Below are 24,599 nucleotides of genomic sequence, written 5' to 3'. Positions count from 1 at the left end.
TATCATGACTTAATTTTGAAGACATAAGAAACTGTAATGCACGATGATCACTGTATACTTTTACGTGCTTACCAGAAAGAAAGAAACGGAATTTGTTAAATGCCCAAACGATAGCTAAAGCTTCTAATTCAGTAACGGAATAATTTTTTTCAGATTTTGTTAGCACTCGGCTAGCAAAAGCAATGGTTTTCTGAATGGTAGTGTCATTTTCTATGGCTTCTTGAAATAAATGGGCACCAAGACCGACTTTAGAAGAATCTGTGCTAAGGCAGAAATCTTGTGACAGATCTGGATGAGCTAGTATTGGCGCGTGAAGTAACGCTTCTTTCAAAGAATTGAATTCCAACTGTGCTTGTTCGTCCCAGTTCCAAATAGTATTTTTTCCAGTGAGGGAACAAAGTTTTGGTGTAACTAGAATTTGCATATTCAGAAAACGACGGTAAAAATTTACGAGACCTAGAAAACTGCGGACTTGTCTTTTTGTGGATGGAACAGGAATGGCTCTGATTGCTTCTAACTTTTCTGTATCCGGCTGAATGCCTTCAGAAGAAATAATATGTCCCAAAAACTTCACCTTTGACCTACCGAATTCAGACTTTTCCAAGTTAACTGTAATTCCAGATTCTGCAAAAATACGTAACAAACTGTTGAGGATGCGGTTATGTTGTTCCCATGAAGCTTCTGCTATTAGAATATCGTCCACATATAAAGTGATGTGACGTTTTAAGAACTCAGGTAATATGGAATTTAACCCACGAATGAATGCTGCTGAAGAAATGTTCAAACCAAAAGGAAGTTTCCGAAACTGATAACAAACGCCGAAACAAAGGAAAGCTGTGTATTTTCTGCATTCTGGATGAAGTTCGATCTGATAAAAGCTGGATCTGAGATCAATGGAAGACAACACTTTTACACCATTAAAATTTTGAAGAAGTTCTTCCATCGTCTGCGGCCTGTCTGTTTCAGGAATGATGATAGTATTGATTTGTCTCGAATCTAAAACAAGCCTGATCGATCCATTCTTCTTCTCAACAACATGTAATGGGTTGTTGTATGAGCTTACTGCAGGCTCAATAATGCCCTCGACAAGCATAGATTGTATTTCTGTTCTAACACGGTCCCTATAATGCGCCTGAATTACGTAAGGTCTAACACAAAATTTTGTATGCTCACGAACACGAAATTGGTATTGAAACCCCTTGATTGTTCCTGTTTTGTGAGTAAAAACTGTGGAATGTGCTTGTAAAATCTCAAAAAGGTCCTGCCTATCAGTGTCATTACAATTCTCAATTGTTTGAATTTTATTCTGAATTAACTCATTAATTTCAAATATGCCGTCGATGTCATCCCTGTCAGTACTTGCAGAGTGATTGTTGGTGTCTAGTTCCGTAGAAAATTCCGAACTGTTGTCTAACAGAACGTAAAGCCGATTAATTTCCTCATCATGGTTTGAGAGCCAGTCTTCAAATTTCAAAGCTATTGACTTACATTCTTTCTCTAAACTTATTTCAGCATCGTGAAAGCTTAAGATTGCTTTGTGTTCATTCAAAAAGTCTACTCCCAGTATAATTTCCGTCGACAATAATGGAACAATAAGGAAGTTCATAGAGAAGCTGTGGCTTTGACAAAAGAATTCTAAATTGGTTTGTTGGCGGACATCTACACTTTTTCCAAAGATTGCACCTTGTAATTTAATCTTACGTAACGGAAGTGTGGGGCAATCGTTCGCTTTGTTGCATTTGCTAAAAGCTGTTTCGCTAATTACTGAAATGGGACTGCCAGAGTCAAGTACTGCCGTAAATTTTACGTCATTTACAGTAATGTGAATCACAGGATATGCAATGGTGTTACGTGTTACGTCGTGTTCCTGGAGTAAGATGTCCCTAATGTCTTCCATTTTTACGTAATTACTAGCTACGGCAGCTGCGTCATCAGTTTCATAAGTACGTCTTGTGGCTGCCAGTGGTGTGAGTCATCGCCTATTGTCTCTTTGTTGGCGCGCGTCGTTATTGGGATTTGGAGACCTAACTTCTACAAATTCATCGTGACGAGAGTGCTCTGCTCTGTTTAAATCTCGCCAGTTCTGATGCAATTCAGGTCTGTCGTTACGATCATATCGTCTGTCGTCATGTCGGTTGTTTCCATAGTTTCTTTCTTGTCGGTCACATGGTGGAGAATTTCTCCTTGAATCGTAACTACGCGCTGGACCGTTGCGTCTAAAGTTATTCTGTCTCCCTTGATAATAGTTATTTTGGTTCCCATATTGTCTGTTTCTCTGATTGTCTCTGTGATAGTCATTACCGCGGAAAGGTGATCTTTCCCTGTAACTATTACTCTGCCAGTGGTTATCATATGGGTGGTGTCTGTTTTGGTCACGATTTACGTTGTAAGAATAGGTTTGTCGTGGCCATTTATTGTTTCTGTCGTCACGGAATTGTGACGGATGTGACCTGTAATGATTGTTTTCCTGTTTTCGCATCCCGCGACTGTCTGTGTCAATTTCCAGTTCTTGTAACAGTCCCTGAAAAGCTTCAATGTCGTCTTTGCAACGTCCTGCTAAAATAATATGCCGTAAGTGTTCAGGTAATTTGATTAAGCAAATGCGGATGAGTTCTGAGGGGCTGTATGGGTTTGACAGGTACTGATTCTTGTGCAACATGTCTTCAAAATATTTGACAAGACTGGAAAATTCAGATTGTTCAAAGTGTTTCATCATCATGATACTATGTTTCACGCGATCTTGTGTAGCTTGTGACCAATATGCTGAGAGGAACGCATGGTAAAATTCTCCTTCACTGTGGCAATCGTGAATGACCGATCGCATTCTTACAGCTGGTTCATTCTCCAAATAGCCACACATAAATTCTAATCTGTGTTCTAATGACCAGTTGGGAGGAAAACAATGAGAGAATTGATGGAGCCATGCTTGTGGATGAATGTCGTTGCCAGAATTCTTAAATGTTTTGAATTTACGTGTAGTAATGAACAGCTTATAGTCAAAATCATCATGTCGGCGAGTCACATATCGGTCATTGTTACGTCGTGTCGGCGGTTCCATCTCAAAATTCGGTGCACCTTGCCAATTCCTTTCATAATTACCGAAATGCTCTGTGTTATTATTTTGTGGCTGTTCCGTATTTCTATGTCCCTCTTCCCTTATTGGGGCGCGAGTGTCCTCTGAAATACGTAATTCTTGTATTACCTGTGTCAGCTGATCTTGTACTTCCCGCATTTCTCTTTTGTATTGCGTATTAATTTGATTCTGATTTTGTTTGAATTTTCTTATTTGTTCATACTCTTCTGTGTCAGTGAAGGCTACGGGTCTTGTGTCATTCAGATCAGCATCTACCTTTGTAGATAAGTTAGTGACCTGATCCGAAAGTTCAGCTACTTTCTCCGATAGTGAACACATTTCCTGAGTGTGTTTTTCTGAACCAAGTTTCAGAGTGTCCATTTGTGTTGAAATCGAATCTACTGTGTTCTTTAAGTTTTCCTGAGTTTTTGCCAGTTGCGTAACCGAATCGGTAGATGCAACTGAGTCAATTTTAGCCCACAAGGTCTCATGATTTTCATGAACAATGGTTTGCAGCTCTTTTATGGCTGCTTCGTGATTCTGTAATGCATTTTCATGCCGCGAAAAAATAGGCTGAAAATGCTCACAAATTTGTGTTTTTACGTCATTACAGACTTTTTGACATTTCGATTCAATGTTATGTAATTCAGTAGTTAAATCTTCACGTGTTTGTTCAAGTGTGGTGTCTAACTTTTGAAGCTTTTGCTGTGTTTGTCTCTGATTTTGTTCCATTGTGTGTAACTGTTGCTGTGTTTGTTTCTGGTGTTGTTCCATTGTGTCTAACTTTTTAAGATTTTGTTCCATTGTGTCTAACCTATTAAGATTTTGTTCCATTGTGTCTAACTTTAGGAGATTTTGTCCCATTTGTTGCATTAATTGTAATAACAATGCATTAGTGTCTGGAATCTGTTCCTCTACGCTTTTCGGCAGTGCATTTGCACCAGCAACATTCACATTTTGACAAGCAGAAAATGTGTCTTGACTCATTTGAGAAGACGGTGAGGACGCAAAACCTGAATCTACAGTATTTGCAAAATTGTGTCCTATCATTTCGGATTCATGAGGCGAGCTGTTGCCGACCGATCGATCGATAATGCTTCCCTGTTCACTACCTGTTTGACTGTCTACGCCATTGTTTGACGCCCGCTCCATTTCCCTATGCACAGTTACCAAATTACTACTTTGAACATTAGTTAACTCATTACACAGTGGCGCTAACACATTGCTTTCGTCTTCACTGTCGTTTCTTAGTTTACTTTGGAGCCGAGTGTTACGTTTTTCACACGCCATTATTGTGACAATATTTCACACGATAACACAAAAACACAATTTGAAGAGCAAAAATAAGAGAACACATTAACATAGCACTGAAAATAATATGTAGTTAATTACAAGCGCAGCTGCGAAATACTTGTTGCAAATCTACATGCATGCCACAACTGTTTTACATTACAACAATGAAAGACTGCAACTACAAAGGAGATTCTCTCTACAATTACGCGCTAGCAATAAACAAAAGCTACACTAAATACACAAACTACAAGAAAAAATCAGAAGATTCCAGTGAGGTATCCTAGGCTAAGGGTCGACGTATGAAACGTCCCCTTAGAACAATTATACATATGAAATGTCCGCTTAGAACAATTATACAAGCCTGTGCTTAACCTGACACACAATATTATTTAGCGCAACGCAATCTGACTTTCAATAACCCCTACAAAACAATGGCCCGACTAACTTTAACCTATACCTTTTACAAATCACTTACCTCACAAAAATCTTCGCTACTCAAGCTACTGCAAAACAGCGAGCGCCACTACTGCCAGCTAAATAAAAGATTCAAACCACTGAAGGTACTAACTACTGATAGGGATAGTTAGCAAATGAAAGATATTAATAGAGAACAAACAATGTATTTACCTTAATATTCATAATTGACATTCAGTCTTACAGATTATCAAAACTCCGCCATCTGTCTCCCCACGTCCACCACTGCTGGCGGCTCACCTCCAACTGCCCAACGCAATCTGCTGTTCACATCCAGCTATAGCAGTTCATGACAACAATGGCAGGCAACAATGCAAACTAGCCACATACTGCACACAGCACAGCCAGTGATTTTCATACAGAGTGCTATGTAACGTTGCCAATAAAAAACATAAACAGCCTACTTACACAGGTCAATGAAGTTCTGTGAGCTCCTACTTGGTTCGCAGACTTATGTGAGGTCTTGCATTGTTCTGCAGATGAAGCTTGTTTGCACTTTTGTGGAGACAAACACACTAAAGTAGTTTCTTCAGTTTTGCAATACACTTTGGAGTTGATCGTTCTACCATGAGGGACGATATCAAACAGAATAACACCTTCAGAATGACAGAAGACCGACGCCATAGCTTTACTGGCTGAGGGAGCGGCTCTGAACTGTTTCTTCGCTGGAGAGTTGGCTTGTCGCCATTTCATGGATTGCAGTTTCCTTTCCGGTTAAAAGTGATGAATCCATGTTTCATCGCCTGTGACGATGTTCTAAAAAAGAATGTCACCATCAGCTTCGTAACGTTCAAGAAATTCCGCACCAGATGACCTTCTGTTAGGCGCGGCGGAACCTAGCGTGCACACAGCTTTAAGTACCGCAACAGGTGAAGTAGTACGTCAGCATTACCAACAGGGATGTCCAATTAAGCAGCGACATGTTTTGACTGCGATCCTTCGATCACCTCGTTTAAGAGTGTCCACACGTTCCAACATTGCAATAGTCACAGCTGTGTGCGCTCGGCCAAGACGCGCGAGATCGGAGAGATTTGCGCGACGTTATTGCGATGATGACAGAGCCTCGCCCAACGATTCGCCGTGCTTTTGTTCACTGCCACGTCGTCAAATGAGAGTGTCCACACGTTCCAACATTGCAAGAGTCACAGCTGTATGCTGCCGGCCAGGACGCGCGAGGTCGGAGAGGTTTGCGTGATCTTGTTGCGATGATGAAGAGGCTTCGCCCAACGATTCACCCTGCTTTTGTTCACTGACAGGTCATCGAATGAGAGTGTCCACACGTTTCAACATTGCAAGAGTCACAGCTGTGTGCGGCCGGCCAGGACGCGCGAGATCGGAGAGGTTTGCGCGACGTTGTTGCGATGATGAAGAGGCCTCGCCCAACGATTCACCGTGCTTTTGTTCACCGCCAGGTCTCCGTAGACATTCTACAAGTGTCTGCGAATATCTGCGATGCTCTGATTTTCCACTAAAAAACCTCAATCAGGGCTCTCTGCTTGGAACACACCTCTGTTACAGAAGACATTTTGAAGGCTACTTAAAGCTCTGTCACCTAACGTAACTTCTTTAAACTATGGCTGAAGCGGGAAAATTTCAAGAAGCTCCACAACAAATTCGGCAGTTTTTAAACCAAAACTGACCGAGAAAACAAATCCGTTGCACCACTTGTTGAACTCCGCTCGTAATTAGAAAAGTTAGTCATCTGAATATGAGTATAATAGCCTGAAGCCTGGTATGGCATCAAAATAACGCGTTCTAGAAGTATTTGAGCCTGTATTTTTCACACAAGAGTCCTTAACGGCCGCATAGTATCCCACAGACACAATAAGAAGTGTCCGTCGCACTTGTGAAGGAGCTCAGGTCCAACGACGGACAGCGTCGCCCGTGGGTCAGCTGCCGCGCAGGGCGCACGCAGGGCTCAGGTGGCTGTGGGGGAGACGCTGAGCGCTGGAGCCTCGGACGACGCCGCTGTCACTCCAGGAGCGACGGCTGGCTCAAGGGATCCCCGGGACACCTGCCGCGGCCGCCCCTTACTCACGGCGCGCCGCAAAAACACTGTGCTGTGTAAACACGGCGCCGGGCCTCCCTGCTAATTCCCCGCACCGCGCCGAGAAAAAGTCCTCTTTTGTCTCTCCCCTTTATTTCCCAGTAGCCACCTGCCGGCAATCACTCTAGTAAGAAACTTCGTGCAAAGGAGACCATCACTTTTGATATATAGGCCACCAACACCTCTAGTCCCCACCAAGAAAAAACCTTCTATTTATTATGCAACTCAATTTATTTCTTGAAAAACTTGTACCGTTTTTTTTCCATCTCATTTCCACACTTTTTGTGTCTCGTTTATATCATACTCCAGCAGCTTCAAACATAAATGACAGTTGCATATTCTGATGTTTAGTTCCCGGATAGACGAGACTTATTCAACTACATAGCTTAATTCAACAATTGAGTACAGTACGTGTCTACTTACTGTAAAAACAGAAAATACATGCTTAGTTTTTTACTTTGCCTTTAGAGGTCCGTGCATCAATCGGTAGAAACGAATCCTTATATGATCGGCTTTGTTGTCCCGTTTGTCAGTCTGGCTGTCTGTTGAAAAGTTAATAACCCTTCTTTTGAGGAACAGGTAGACGTATTTGCGTCACAGACTAAGGTCTATGATTCCTTGCGGATGTACAAGACTTAAGCTTTCAAGTCAATACAGTGAAATAACACGGGTATTTATGTCACACATTTTGATACTCGCAAACTCGTAAAAACCTGCTTCACGTTGACCTATAATCATGAAATCTGACAAGGAATAAGGTTTCAAAGTGCACGTAAAGCGAAAAATCCGAAAATTGTTAATCTCTAATCATATCACTCGAAAGAAAACATTTTTTGTGATTCTTTATCCGTCTATCTGTTTGTCTGTCAAAACCCCTTTTCCTGAGGAACATTACTTAACGTCTATGGTCCCTCGGTGGTGACATAAATTTAATCTTATAAGGCAATGCATTACAAAAGTACGACCATTTAGGGAATGTCACGTATTTTGGTACTCGCAAACTCACTCAATTAATCCTCTAGCGTAGTTCTCGTTGACCTAGAATCAAGAAATTTGGCAAGAAGCCAGGTATCACGGTACACGTTAAGGAAAAAAAATCCGAAAATAGATAATTGTAATTATATGATATAAAAATATTTTTACCATCAGAACTTACATTGCCCTCAACGTCCATCATAAGCACTATAGAAAAATATTACTGCAGACTAACATGAAATGTAAGTTGTTGTCATATTTTAGTAAGCAAATAAAAAGATTTCATTAAATCTCCTCTATCTACATATGTAGATAGTTTCAGCTAGTAATAGCGAATACCCTGTTCAAGAATCACAACAGGAGAAGGTATACTTGGAAAAGGCCGGGAGATACGGGAAGATTTCAATTAGATTACATCATGGTCAGACAGAGATTCCGAAATCAGATACTGGATTGTAAGGCGTACCCAGGAGCAGATGTAGACTCAGATCACAAAATAGTTGTGATGAAGAGTAGGCTTAAGTTCAAGACATTAGTCAGGAAGAATCAATACGCAAAGAAGTGGGATACGGAAGTACTAAGGAATGACGAGGTACGTTTGAAGTTCTCTAACGATATATATACAGCAATAAGGAATAGCGCAGTAGGCAGTACAGTTGAAGACGAATGGAAATCTCTAAAAAGAGCCATCACAGAAGTTGGGAAGGAAAACATAGGTACAAAGAAGGTAGCTGCGAAGAAACCATGGGTAACAGAAGAAATACTTCAGTTGATTGATGAAAGGAGGAAGTACAAACATGTTCCGGGAAAATCAGGAATACACAAATACAAGTCGCTGAGGAATGAAATAAATAGGAAGTGCAGGGAAGCTAAGACGAAATGGCTGCAGGAAAAATGTGAAGACATCGAAAAAGATATGATTGTCGGAAGGACGGACTCAGCATACAGGAAAGTCAAAACAACCTTTGGTGACATTAAAAGCAACGGTGGTAACATTAAGAGTGCAACGGGAATTTCACTATTAAATGCAGAGGAGAGAGCAGATAGGTGGAAAGAATACATTGATAGCCTCTATGAGGGTGAAGATTTGTCTGATGTGATAGAAGAAGAAACAGGAGTCAATTTAGAAGAGATAGGGGATCCAGTATTAGAATCGGAATTTAAAAGAGCTTTGGAGGACTTACGGTCAAATAAGGCACAAGACATAGATAACATTCCATCAGAATTTCTAAAATCATTGGGGGAAATGGCAACAAAACGTCTATTCACGTTGGTGTGTAGAATATATGAGTCTGGCGATATACCATCTGACTTTCGGAAAAGCATCATCCACACAATTCCGAAGATGGCAAGAGCTGACAAGTGCGAGAATTATCGCACAATCAGCTTAACAGCTCATGCATCGAAGCTGCTTACAAGAATAATATACAGAAGAATGGAAAAGAAAATTGAGAATGCGCTAGGTGACGATCAGTTTAGCTTTAGGAAAAGTAAAGGGATGAAAGAGGCAATTCTGACGTTACGGCTAATAATGGAAGCAAGGCTAAAGAAAAATCAAGACACTTTCACAGGGTTTGTCGACCTGGAAAAAGCGTTCGACAATATAAAATGGTGCAAGCTGTTCGAGATTCTGAAAAAAGTAGGGGTAAGCTATAGGGAGAGACGGGTCATATACAATATGTACAACAACCAAGAGGGAATAATAAGAGTGGACGATCAAGAACGAAGTGCTCGTATTAAGAAGTGTGTGAGACAAGGCTGTAGCCTTTGGCCCCTACTCTTTAATCTGTACATCGAGGAAGCAATGATGGAAATTAAAGAAAGGTTCAGGAGTGGAATTAAAATACAAGGTGAAAGGATATCAATGATACGATTCGCTGATGACATTGCTATCCTGAGTGAAAGTGAAGAAGAATTAAATGATCTGCTGAACGGAATGAACAGTCTAATGAGTACACAGTATGGTTTGAGAGTAAATCGGAGAAAGACGAAGGTAATGAGAAGTAGTAGAAATGAGAACAGCGAGAAACTTAACATGAGGATTGATGGTCACAAAGTCAATTAAGTTAAGGAATTCTGCTACCTATGCATAACCAATGACGGACGGAGCAAGGAGGACATCAAAAGCAGGCTCGCTATGGCGAAAAAGGCATTTCTGGCCAAGAGAAGTCTATTAATATCAAATACCGGCCTTAAGTTGAGGAAGAATTTTCTGAGGATGTACGTCTGGAGTACAGCATTGTATGGTAGTGAAACATGGACTGTGGGAAAACCGCAACAGAAGAGAATCGAAACATTTGAGATGTGGTGCTATAGACGAATGTTGAAAACTAGGTGGACTGATAAAGTAAAGAATGAGGAGGTTCTACGCAGAATCGGAGAGGAAAGGAATATGTGGAAAACACTGATAAGGAGAAGGGACAGGGTGATAGGACATCTGCTAAGACACGAGGGAATGACTTCCATGGTACTAGAGAGAGCTGTAGAGGGCGAAAACTGTAGAGGAAGACAGAGATTGGAATACGTCAAGCAAATAATTGAGGACGTAGGTTGCAAGTGCTACTCTGAGATGAATAGGTTAGCACAGGAAAGGAATTCGTAGCGGGCAGCATCAAACCAGACAGTAGACTGATGACAAAAAAAAAAAAAAATCTACGTATGTAGTCTGAAATCCCTTGCTCGCTTCCTTTTGTATGTCCAATCTAGTCTCAGGATCTACCTTACAGATTTTCGTAAGGTCTTTGAAATCCCAGGACCGATATCTTGCCAGTATCAATATCGACAACAGGCAAATCTTTTATGCTCCATTACATCATATTTTGGTTAACACTGGCTACGCGAACAGAGTAAGAATCTGACTCAGTACTATATCGAAGTATATTAAGAAAATTACCATTATACCGAATATCAAGCAAAATTTGTCACGCCATTGAAGATTTCTTAAGTGGCAGAACGCAGCACATAATTTTGAAGAATCACTAAAAGAAGTAGATATAACTCAGCTATGCCTCAGGAAAGTGTATCGGGACCCTTGTTGCTGAGGTACACTCTTTGCTTGGTAGACAAATTAGTAGTAACCTCTTGTAGACGATGCAGCTATTTGTAACGCATAGTTGATACTGGTTTCAGTCTACCATGGACTGTCTGATGGTACTGGTCCATAATTCGTTACAGTGTTTTTACTTTCTGATGTAGTCTATGCAGTCACCTTAAAATCAAGTTAAATACAAATGTTATCATAAGCCTATTTATAGCGTCTTTGAAAATACACTGACAGAAACATCGTATTAGTGACATAAACTGACAATACTCATGCCTGCCAATTTAACTTTATGTTGAAATCACTATAATGCATGACAAAAAAAGGTGAAGCACCCACATGACACGATCAGATGTCACTGTAACTTGGCACACGCACACACTACCGCCTGGTATGTAAATGAGTAGAACTGTAATCCTCTGTGACGGGTAGAACGGACACTAAGTTGCGTTTGTGTTGTTCGGGTTTGGTGTCGTAACCAGACCTGGTAGGATAGACAAGTGTCATGAACACCATCACATATTGACTGATCACTGTGAAGAAGACAGCAATGCCGCGTACCCGTATGAGATACATTTATCAGCACCTGAAAGGTGTCTCATTACTTGTCTCAGTTTGACTGTGGGGGCCGTACTACTCCTCGTCAAGGTTCCGCTCGTCCATGTCTGACCACCAGAAGGGAGGATATCTGCACTGTACATTAAGCACATCGTGACCCACTCATATGCGAGTATGTCTTCCGAGAACTTGCAGTGGACTCCCTGCAACATTGTATTTCATCCCACACCGTTGGTCACAGACTATCATCAAACGGACGAGAGCATTGCCTTCCTACGCCTTCATTGTTGGTAACATACACTCATGGAAATGGAAAAAAGAACACATTGACACCGGTGTGTCAGACCCACCATACTTGCTCCGGACACTGCGAGAGGGCTGTACAAGCAATGATCACACGCACGGCACAGCGGACACACCAGGAACCGCGGTGTTGGCCGTCGAATGGCGCTAGCTGCGCAGCATTTGTGCACCGCCGCCGTCAGTGTCAGCCAGTTTGCCGTGGCATACGGAGCTCCATCGCAGTCTTTAACACTGGTAGCATGCCGCGACAGCGTGGACGTGAACCGTAAGTGCAGTTGACGGACTTTGAGCGAGGGCGTATAGTGGGCGTGCGGGAGGCCGGGTGGACGTACCGCCGAATTGCTCAACACGTGGGGCGTGAGGTCTCCACAGTACATCGATGTTGTCGCCAGTGGTCGGCGGAAGGTGCACGTGCCCGTCGACCTGGGACCGGACCGCAGCGACGCACGGATGCACGCCAAGACCGTAGGATCCTACGCAGTGCCGTAGGGGACGGCACCGCCACTTCCCAGCAAATTAGGGACACTGTTGCTCCTGGGGTATCGGCGAGGACCATTCGCAACTGTCTCCATGAAGCTGGGCTACGGTCCCGCACACCGTTAGGCCGTCTTCCGCTCACGCCCCAACATTGTGCAGCCCGCCTCCAGTGGTGTCGCGACAGGCGTGAATGGAGGTACGAATGGAGACGTGTCGTCTTCAGCGATGAGAGTCGCTTCTGCCTTGGTGCCAATGATGGTCGTATGCGTGTTTGGCGCCGTGCAGGTGAGCGCCACAATCAGGACTGCATACGACCGAGGCACACAGGGCCAACACCCGGCATCATGGTGTGGGGAGCGATCTCCTACACTGGCCGTACACCACTGGTGATCGTCGAGGGGACACTGAATAGTGCACGGTACATCCAAACCGTCATCGAACTCATCGTTCTGCCATTCCTAGACCGGCAAGGGAACTTGCTGTTCCAGCAGGACAATGCACGTCCGCATGTATCCCGTGCCACCCAACGTGCTCTAGAAGGTGTAAGTCAACTACCCTGGCCAGCAAGATCTCCGGATCTGTCCCCCATTGAGCATGTTTGGGACTGGATGAAGCGTCGTCTCACGCGGTCTGCACGTCCAGCACGAACGCTGGTCCAACTGAGGCGCCAGGTGGAAATGGCATGGCAAGCCGTTCCACAGGACTACATCCAGCATCTCTACGATCGTCTCCATGGGAGAATAGCAGCCTGCATCGCTGCGAAAGGTGGATATACACTGTACTAGTGCCGACATTGTGCATGCTCTGTTGCCTGTGTCTATGTGCCTGTGGTTCTGTCAGTGTGATCAAGTGATGTATCTGACCCCAGGTATGTGTCAATAAAGTTTCCCCTTCCTGGGACAATTTTTTTTTTTTTTAAAAAAAAGTCCGGGGTGATATGTTACAATACAGCATCACCGGTCTATTGCGGTCTAACTGTGTTGGTGAGGCAGTAAATTTCCACAGGGCAGTGACTGCGTCACTGCAATTCACTTTGGAGGTGTGGCGGTGGGACTTGTAGTCCCGTACCACCCTCTGACGGTGATAGTACTACATGAGTCAGGCAGAAATTTTGCCTAACATGGGCAGGTGAAGGTGTGACGGTGGGACTTATGGTCCCGTACCGTGGCGATGACGCCTGGGACAATGAATTCACGGTGTTCTTATTTCAATTTCCAGGAGTGTATCAACACAAACGGCTGCGAGTAGAGTGGTGTTGTAACTGGAAAGCATGGACTACTAATGAATTGTGTCACAAGTGTGTGCTACCCCACACTCCTTGCTTAGTTAAACTCAGTCCGAATAGGCTATGAGGGCCCAACGGGTCCGACCGACCGCCATGTCATCGTAAGCGCACAGGCGTCACGGGATGCGAATATAAAGTGACATACGGTCAGCAAACCGCTCTCCTGGCCGTTTTCAATTTTTCGTGACCTGAGCCGCTACTTCCCAATCAAATAGCTCCTTATTTGGCCTCACAAGGGCTGAGTGCACGCCACTTGCCGGCAGCGCTCGGTAGACCGGACGATGACCCATCCAAGTGCTAGCCCAGCCCGACAGCGATTAAGTTCGCTAATGTGATGGGAATCGGTGTTACCACTTCGAAAGGCCCGTTGGCACTTGGTTATACCAAGGGCATTTGATATTATGCTAAAATGTTATGTGCTCTTTTACTGCAAATTGATACGCATCACTTGTAACGTTCTTTAATAAAGAATGAGAAAACTTTAGGATTACATTGAATGAATGTCTGAACTTTGGAATGTATACAGAACTAGAATTTTCGTGTGGCGTGTTGTAACTGCTAGTGGTGTGCTTACTCTGTGCTATTCTTAGCAAAACTTTACACGAATCGATTGGGCAATGCAACTCCCAATACCAATAAAGAAATACAGTTACCGCAAAACCTGCAAAACACGTTCAGCACCTTAGGCACTGAACCATCTGGTCCAGTTCAAAACTGATAACATTGGTCCCTGTGCACACAGCAATTAAATTAAATTGTCTTACCACTAAAGCAGCAAAGGAGTAACACGATATATTTTGGTCTCTCACAAAAAAATATGCTAACTACAGGCTCAGCAGTGTGCAATGCTCTCCATTATACTCGAAACGTACTTGAAATTTAATTGGCTGATAAACTATAGCATATAAGAAAATCCAACTTCCTTAAAAAATATGACCTGGACAGTGATGCAGTACCTATTATGGTGAATTACTAACACTCAGTTTTTTAGCAAAAGTATATTGCCAGTTAAGTTTGTCTTTTCAAAAACATCTGACAATTGAAGTTACATTATTCACAACTGATTCACAAACAATGAGATTTAAACAGCAAGTATTACCTAACCTCGTTAATTGAACATATCTGAATACCATCAAATTAAATATAGCGCTGTTAACCAATCTTAAAAGCATTACAAAAATGAAATATCTAACTAGCCTTTTTATCATACAGTTTCCGTACTTTCTGGGGTTAGTCAACAGTTGAAAATTATCAGCCAACTCATCTATACTAACGGGCCGGCAAAAACAGAAATCATAATTATTTAACATCTTTACATTGGTTGCATGGAAACTTCTGCTTCCAAGCTCAACAATAGTGACATACCTAAATTAATCTAACTCTTGGTGGCTTCACACAGCACACTACAAGAACTGCCCACTCCATCCCCTTTCCCTCACAGACAGTTACCTGCCACTAAGCGCCCAGGGCTTAGTCTTTGGCTCTGTGGTCGCGCACAATCAGCGATCCGCACTATCGAGCCTATCAGAGACATTCATCTTTTACAGTATACCAGTTTCATTTAAATTTAAGGGGGGACGCTGATGAAAAACAAACACTATTTCAAAGAGCACCAAATCTTCAGTTTTGGAGACATGGCAATGATATTTTGTAACACGGTTTACACGAAAGTGACACATTTGCGTATAACATCCTTTGATTCTATATATTCAACTTTTTTTAATGAAATTTGAAGTTCTATTTTCAAAAAATAATGTATGTTCCTTTTTATCAGAAAGTATTCAAGAGATTTCGACAAAAATTTCTCTATTTCTTCTCTTTACTTGTTGTAAGCTTCCCTCATGAGGTTTTTGAAATACGTCAAATAGGAGAATTTTCATGATTTTTTAACTATAATTCCACAAGTACAATTTTAAATTCATGCAAAATTCCAAGCACTTTGCCCCATATCTCAGCTTGCAATCAGAATTTCGAAATTTGCTCTTGAGACAACGTTTATTAGGTTTACAGAAATATGTGTAAAAATTCATAAATCTAGCATTCATAGAATTTGAGGTACATAAACTTTAAAAAACAAAATTTTCAGGAAATGCAATTTAAAGTTCAACCTAACTTTTTTCCTTATATCATTTCTTCAGAATGCACCAAATATGTACTCTGGATCGTCTTCCCTTTCAAGGATTCTCTTCTGGTTTCTTCGTGTCTGTCTTCTTTCCTTTACCAGGACTGAAACTGACTTTTCAGCTGCAGAGACGCGCTGTAAATCTATTTTTCTCAGGATGTCTTGAGTACAATTTCGTATCTTGAAGCCCATTCTTTCTAATACCTTCATACTCCCGATGTTCCCATCATTAAATACAATAAATGCATCATACGTTGCAGTTCTGACAACTGTAGCAGAGGCAAATGTATTTTTAGGGCATCGTTTCCATATGAGCGAATTTAGAGACTCATTTGGATTTGGGGTTTTGCGATGAACACACTCTTTGAAAAGTGCAGGGTCGGTCAAAGATGATCTATGAAACCAAAGAGTATGTATCACGGCCTTCTAGATGTATCCCAAACACGTTTGGTTGAAAGTAACACACAGAATCGTTGTTCACTGAGCTGGTATTGAAGTGCTGCTTCAAAACGTGGGCGTGGCATGGAGGCCACGTCAAATTTTTAATTAATTTTCAGGCACTTCGGATGCGATTTCAACATTGAAACTTTGGGAACCTATTGTCCATGAGTTGTACTAACAAATAGAAAATAAATCGATAGTTGACATTCTTGGTCAATTTCATCAACGTACAGCCTTAATAATATTCTTACCTTATTCTGGTGCCACATACAAGTGCGCCCCAGTATACTCTTTTCACACCTAGTCTGTTCTTGTATGTGGGTAACAGACTAAAAGAAAATAGCAGCTGCATAAGTAAATAACCTGAATGACCATCGTCGTCGTAGTGACGGAGGGAATCCGGACAACGGTACATCACGAACATCATGTGACTTCACGTGTTAACTCTCGCACGATTGTACTACAATTCCATTTTTCAGCTGACACATATCTCGGTGACCAGTAAGATCTGCAGATGTGTCTCCGATGGAACACTATGGGACCAAATAGGACGTCAAATCCGTCCCTGTCCCAGCGTACAGAATATGAAGCACCAGTTACAATAGGTTTTACCTCACTAGTGGATACAACGGCATTATGATACATTACCCAACAGAATCAGCGCATGCACCCAACAGAGGGGTGCAAAGTCGTACTTAAATATGAGCACGTCCTGACAAGATCATCGTAAATTTGACTCGTTATCGTAATCATTAAAATAGCATCAATATATTCTCAACCCCAGAAGTTTCATTTCGTTTCCCCCTCCTCTCCTGAATACTTCACATTTTTTGTCAGCCTGTGTGCATCAGAAAGCATCAAGAAGCAAATCCAGAATGAGATTTTCACTCTGCAGCGGAGTGTGCGCTGGTATGAAACTTCCTGGCAGATTAAATCTGTGTGCCCGACCGAGACTCGAACTCGGGACCTTTGCCTTTCGCGGGCAAGTGCTCTACCAACTGAGCTACCGAAGCACGACTCACACCCGGTACTCACAGCTTTACTTCTGCCAGTACCTCGTCTCCTACCTTCCAAACTTTACAGAAGCTCTCCTGCGAACCTTGCAGAACTAGCACTCCTGAAAGAAAGGATATTGCGGAGACAGGTTCGCAGGAGAGCTTCTGTAAAGTTTGGAAGGTAGGAGACGAGGTACTGGCAGAAGTAAAGCTGTGAGTACCGGGCGTGAGTCGTGCTTCGGTAGCTCAGTTGGTAGAGCACTTGCCCGCGAAAGGCAAAGGTCCCGAGTTCGAGTCTCGGTCGGGCACACAGTTTTAATCTGCCAGGAAGTTTCATAAGAAGCAAAACGTTTAGCCAATTCTTTTACCAGTGGCAGAAGATTGTCTGTGTGTAAACCGAAAACGGCAGTATCTTAACAACGTTTTTGACAGCTAATGGTAGTGTATCTGTATATATCTTTCTTTCATGAAACGTACTGCGGATGTGGAGCATCACATTGCAAACATATGATTAGGTACTATCTCAAAACAACTGCACGAATATCCAGTTCGGTATAGGTGAGATTTGAAGGTAGTGCAAAGATTGCAAACTTGTTTTAAATATTCAGAAACGCAAAATAGAAAATGCAGAGCATTAAGGGGCGGGGGATAGAGCCATGGTGCAGAGAGAGCGAAGCAACCCGTCAGTCATTTGCAAAACGCCTTGAATTTTCGAGATGGGGCGAGAGTCTTTTCTTTGACGGTGCAATTTTGTTGAGTTGATGGAGGCAGCAAAGTAATATTTCAGAAGATAAGGAGTGTTTAAAATTTTATTTCTTTTTCCTGTGTCAGCAAAGTTTTAGTCCGTACTTATTGATCCACGCTGTGCCCGCATCTCGTGGTCGTGCGGTGGCGTTCTCGCTTCCCACGCCCGGGTTCCCGGGTTCGATTCCCGGCGGGGTCAGGGATTTTCTCTGCCTCGTGATGGCTGTGTGTTGTGTGCTGTCCTTAGGTTAGTTAGGTTTAAGTAGTTCTAAGTTCTAGGGGACTTATGACCACAGCAGTTGAGTCCCATAGTGCTCAGAGCCATTTGAACCATTTTTTTTGATCCACGCTGTCTGTAAAAAAGTAAAAATTCATTCATTCTCACTGCACGTTACCAGAATTCAACACAAATATCTTTTAGATTGCATTATTAACAACTTGAAATTTGAAGACCGAGGGAAAGCTTTTGACAGTGTTAACTGGATTACTCTCTTCCACATTCTAAAGGTGGCAGGGGAAAAAACACCGGGAGCGAAAGGCAGTTATAAGAGTCGAGAGGCATGGAAGGGAAGCAGTGGTTGGGAAGGGAGTGGGACAGAGTTGTAGCCTATCGGCAATGTTATGCAACCTGTATATCGAGCAAACAGTAAAGGAAAAGAAAAAAAAAAACAGTTTGGAGTAGGAATTATAATCCAGAGAGAAGAAATAAAGGCCCTGAGGATTGCCGATGACACTATAAATTTGAAGAAGCAGCAAAGGACTTACAAGAACATTTGAACGAAATAGAAAGTATCTTCAAAGGAGGATATAAGATGAAAGTCAACAAAAGCAAAATTAGGATGATTCAATGTAGTCGAATTAAATCAGGTGATACTGAGGGAGTTAGATTAGGAAATGAGATACTTGAAATAGTAAACTAGTTTTGTTACTTGGGAAGAAAAATAACTGATGATGGTCGAAGGAGGGAGGATATAAAATGTAGATTCGAAATGCAAAGAAAAGCGTTTCTCAAGAAGAGAAATTTGTTAATATCAAGTATAGAATTAAGTCTCAGGACGTCCTTCCTGAAAGTATTTGTATGGAATGTATCCATCTATGGAAGTGAAATATGAACAATTCACAGTTTAGACAAGAAGAGAACAGAAGCTTTTAAAATGTGGTGCTACAAAAGAATGTTGAAGATTAGATGTAACTAATGAGGAGGTACTGAATAGAATTGGGGAGAAGAGAAATTTGTGGTACAACCTGACTGAAAGAGGGGACTGGTTGGTGGGACAAATTCTGAGGCATCAAGTGATCAGCAAATTAGAACTGGAGGGAAGCGTGTAGGGTAAAAATCGTGGAGGGATACCAGGCGATGAATACAATAAGCAGATTCAGAGGGATGTAGGTGGCAGTAGTTATTCGGAGATTAAAAGGCTTGCACAGGTTAGAGTAGCATGGAGACCTACAACAAACCCTTGGACTGAGGTCCTCTACAACAACATTAACAACATATTACCTTAAAAGTACCACCTGCCTACTGTATTACTGCAGAGCAGTTTCTTCAGAACAGCTTATTATCTTCGTAAATTAATTGCAGTTAGATGCATTCAGATCAGCTAATTTAATAGTCAAGCTTTGTCTAGTAAACAACACGGGAAGTTCAGTGCTAAACTAAGCAGCGTTTGTGTAGCCTTGTTCATTCAGCTGAAACCATTATCTTCACCAAATTCAATTATTAACTGAACTCTTCAGTATAACAAATGTTAGTTGCGTAAATCTGTTTAAATGCTCACACTCCTGTACTACCATCGTTAATTGGCTGTTATTTTTACCTGCAGGTCTAAGAAGTGGGAATATTAAATAAAAAATGCACTTCCGATGACTGCTTGAAAACTCTTGCACAGATCGAAATCTCCTAACGTGTACTACCCTTTTTATCATGTTGTATTATTTCAACTTCTAAGAACATGAGCCGTCATGTTTTAGAAATACTTACTCTCTAGATGACACTTTGAGGGTATCGTGGTTGTACGGCAAATAATATTTCAAAAACAGATATCAGCAACTAAATAGATGACTTAATCTTACAGCATTTTATTGCTTCTTGCTGCTCTTGGTTTCGAAAAATTTCTTTTATAAATGTTTGACTGTCTGCATTACGTTTACAGGAACAAGTATTTATCATTTACCGCAAATTTTCAAAACCATACTCTTTTGTCAGAGAGTGAAAAACAAATTTCGTTTGGAAATATTCGGAATGGAAATGAAAAAAAGGATAACTCAAGTTTACAATAATAGGATAAACTTATGGCCCCTGTTCTTACATCGAAACTAAACTGTCGCAGTTTCTTCGATGCTAGAGATAAGGCATTGATATACTTTTCATTCTACTTTACAGCAAGTACCTGGTTTTACTTTCACTACAATGCCAACAGTGACTGGCACTTTTAGATGACAGTCACTGTATTTCGATAATGTAACACATTTTGGAGTAGTACTGCACATTCATCAAGAGAAGATCATTTAGAATATTGTACCCTTCAAACCCTCCAAAAACGAACAAAAAATATACCCATCCGAAAAAGCAGACAAAAATTCACTTCACGCCTTCCTTAGAGACAATCTCCATTCCTTCCAAATTAACAATGTAAGTGTCGACCAGATGTAGCTGAATTCTAAGAAATAGTATCGGAAACAACTTACTGAATTATACCAAACAAATTAACAAACGACGGAGATGATCCTCTTTGGTACAGAAAACGAGTCAGAACACTTTTTCAGAAACAAAGAAAAACCATGCCAAATTCAAACGAACGCAAGATCAACATTTGTGGTCATTTACAGAACTCGAAATTTAGCGCAGACTTCATGCGAGATGCTTATGATAGTTTCCACAACGAAACTTTATATCGAAACCTGGCAAAAAATCCAAAGAGATTCTGGTCTTATGTAAAGTATGCTAGCGGCTAGACACTGTCATTGCCTTCTCTGCCGATTGCAAATGAAATACTATCGAAGACAGTACTGAGAAAGCAGAGTTACTAAACACGGTCTTCCGAAAGTCTTTCACCAAAGAAGACTTAGTAAAAATTCCAGAATTCGAATCAAGAAGAGCAACCAATATGAGTAACTTAGAAGTAGATACCCTCGGAGTAGTGAAGCAACTTAAATCACTTAACAAAAGTAGTCCTTCCGGTCCCGATTGTATACAAGTTAGGTTAGTTTCAGAGTATGCCGATAAAAGGGCTCCATAGTTAACAATTATATACAACCGTTTTCTCGACAAAAGATCCGTACTCAGCGACTGGAAAGTAGCATAGGTCACACCAGTATTCGAAAAAGTTATTAGGAGTAATCCACTAAATTACAGGCTCACATAATTAACGTCGATATGCTGCAGGATTTTGGAACTTACACTCCTGTAAATTGAAATAAGAACACCGTGAATTCATTGTCCCAGGAAGGGGAAACTTTATTGACACATTCCTGGGGTCAGATACATCACATGATCACACTGACAGAACCACAGGCACATAGACACAGGCAACAGAGCATGCACAATGTCGGCACTAGTACAGTGTATATCCACCTTTCGCAGCAATGCAGGTTGCTATTCTCCCATGGAGACGATCGTAGAGATGCTGGATGTTGTCCTGTGGAACGGCTTGCCATGCCATTTCCACCTGGCGCCTCAGTTGGACCAGCAGACCGCGTGAGACGACGCTTCATCCAGTCCCAAACATGCTCAATGGGGGACAGATCCGGAGATCTTGCTGGCCAGGGTAGTTGACTTACACCTTCTAGAGCACGTTGGGTGGCACGGGATACATGCGGACGTGCATTGTCCTGTTGGAACAGCAAGTTCCCTTGCCGGTCTAGGAATGGTAGAACGATGGATTCGATGACGGTTTTGATGTACCGTGCACTATTCAGTGTCCCCTCGACGATCACCAGTGGTGTACGGCCAGTGTAGGAGATCGCTCCCCACACCATGATGCCGGGTGTTGGCCCTGTGTGCCTCGGTCGTATGCAGTCCTGGTTGTGGCACTCACCTGCACGGCGCCAAACACGCATACGACCATCATTGGCACCAAGGCAGAAGCGACTCTCATCGCTGTAGACGACACGACTCCATTCATCCCTCCATTCACGCCTGTCGCGACACCACTGGAGGCGGGCTGCACGATGTTGGGGCGTGAGCGGAAGACGGCCTAACGGTGTGCGGGACCGTAGCCCAGCTTCATGGAGACGGTCGCGAATGGTCCTCGCCGATACCCCAGGAGCAACAGTGTCCCTAATTTGCTGGGAAGTGGCGGTGCGGTCCCCTACGGCACTGCGTAGGATCCTGCGGTCTTGGCGTGCATCCGTGCGTCGCTGCGGTCTGGTCCCAGGTCGACGGGCACGTGCACCTTCCGCCGACCACTGGCGACAACATCGATGTACTGTGGAGACCTCACGCCCCACGTGTTGAGCAATTCGGCGGTACGTCCACCCGGCCTGCCGCATGCCCACTATACGCCCTCGCTCAAAGTCCGTCAACTGCACATACGGTTCACGTCCACGCTGTCGCTGCATGCTACCAGTGTTAAAGACTGCGATGGAGCTCCGTATGCCACGGCAAACTGGCTGACACTGACGGCGGCGGTGCACAAATGCTGCGCAGCTAGCGCCATTCGACGGCCAACACCGCGGTTCCTGGTGTGTCCGCTGTGCCGTGCGTGTAATCATTGCTTGTACAGCCCTCTCGCAGTGTCCGGAGCAAGTGTGGTGGGTCTGACACACCGGTGTCAATGTGTTCTTTTTTCCATTTCCAGGAGTGTATATTGTCTTCGAACATTATGCATTACCTCGAAGAGAACGGTCTATTGATACACTGTCAACACGGATTTACAAAAATATGTTCTTGTGAGACACAACTAGCTCTTTACCCACACGACATGTTTAGTTCTATCGACAAAGAATTTCAGATTGATTGCGTATTTTTGGATTTTCGGAAGGCTTTTGACACTGTACCACACGAGCGGCTTGTAGTGAAATTATTGGAATATCATCTCAGTTATGTGACTGGAGTCGTGATTTCCTGCCAGAGAGTTCACAGCTCGTAGTAACTAACGGAAAGTCTCCAAGTAAAATAGAAGTGATTTCTGGCGTTCGGTGAGGTAGTCTTATAGGCCCTTTGCTGTTCCTTATCTATATAAACGTATGGGAGACAGTCTGAGCAGCCGTCTTAGGTTGTTTTCAGATGACGCTACCGTTTATCGACTAGTAAAGTCATCAGAAAATCAAAATAAATTTCAAAACCATTTAGAATAGATATCTGTGTGATGCGAAAATTCGTAATTCACCCTAAATAATGAAAAGTGTGAGGTCATCCACATGAGTGCTTTTAAGTTCGTTAAGCTTCGGTTACACGATGAATCAGTCAAATCTAAAGGCCGTAAGTTCAACTAAATATCTATGAATTACGATTACGAACAATTTAAATTGGAAGACACACATAGGAAATGTTGTGAGGAAGCTTAAACAAAGACTGTATTTTGTTGGCAGGACACAGGAAATACACCAGGTCTACTAACTTGACTGCCTACACGACACTTGTCCGTCGTGTTTTAGAATACTGCTGAGTGGTGTGGGACCCTTACCATAATTGATTGACTGAATACACAGAGAAAGTTCAAATAAAGACAGCACCTTTTGTATTATCGCTAAATAGCCGGGAGAGTGTCACTGAAATGATAACGGATTTTGGATGGACATCATTAAAACAAAGGGGGTTTGAATCTGAACATATTGAAGATAAATGTGAAAGGAATTTCATGAGATTATTATGTGATAATAGTGGAGTATTACTACTGCTATTGACCTTATGTCAGAAGAGGTTCTTCTGCAGGGTTTGGTGATATTAGGTTTGGACTGGAGATCTCACAGCAAGGCAATTTATTAAAGCAATTTGCCTGTCATTCTCGCTCAATGCTCGCTGAGTCGTAAATTTTGTGCATTGTTGTGAATTTGTGGTCAGTGTGGGAGAAAGTATCTCCCCTGCGTGTTTGCACTATTTTTGACGGGCACTATTTAGGTGACAGTGGAACTTTATATGGTAGCAGCAGTAAACAATTGATTTGCTGTTACGTTTCAGATTCCTAAGTTTAATTTTGGTCCTCACTGGAGTCAATCATTTAAGCACGGACCCATTTGATGAAGCGGATAAAGCGGTCTTATCTACTGGAAAAGGAAAGTTACGAGTGGCTAATTAGTGTCCTTATTTCACGAGCTATTTCGGTCCAACGCCTGAAGCAAGTCTATAGCCAACATTGTTTAAATGTCACGGATTAATTGGCGGTGCCCTTTAGAGCTTTATGTTTGATATATTTTTGTTAACGCCCACTCCCCTTAGTAAGAACTTCCTGCTCTCTTTACATAACGTCGATTAAGTGTAGTATAAAAGTGAAACAAAGCATTATTTGCTCAAAGTGAAATAGAAAGTGTCCGGACGTACCAATAAATAGAACTCCACCTACTGACAGCGTAAATAAAAGAAAAGGAAACATATTTAGACAAAAATAAATGATTTTAAGAAAAAAGAATTACGTAAAGGGTTCTAGAGAAATTTACTACATAGTTATAATCCTCCACCTTTACGTAGTAATTAAAAGTATTTAAAATACTTTTTTACTACAAAGAGTTAATGAAAGTTCTCGTGAGAGTTTAAAAGTTGATATTAAATATTTTTTGAAGGAAAAAATGGTTCAAATGGCTCTGAGCACTATGGGACTCAACATCTTAGGTC

The sequence above is a fragment of the Schistocerca cancellata genome, chromosome 1, assembly GCF_023864275.1.
Source record: "Schistocerca cancellata isolate TAMUIC-IGC-003103 chromosome 1, iqSchCanc2.1, whole genome shotgun sequence".
Classification (NCBI taxonomy): Eukaryota; Metazoa; Arthropoda; class Insecta; order Orthoptera; family Acrididae; genus Schistocerca; species Schistocerca cancellata.
The sequence above is the reverse complement of the archived record's forward strand: the minus strand, read 5'-3'. Positions refer to the sequence as shown.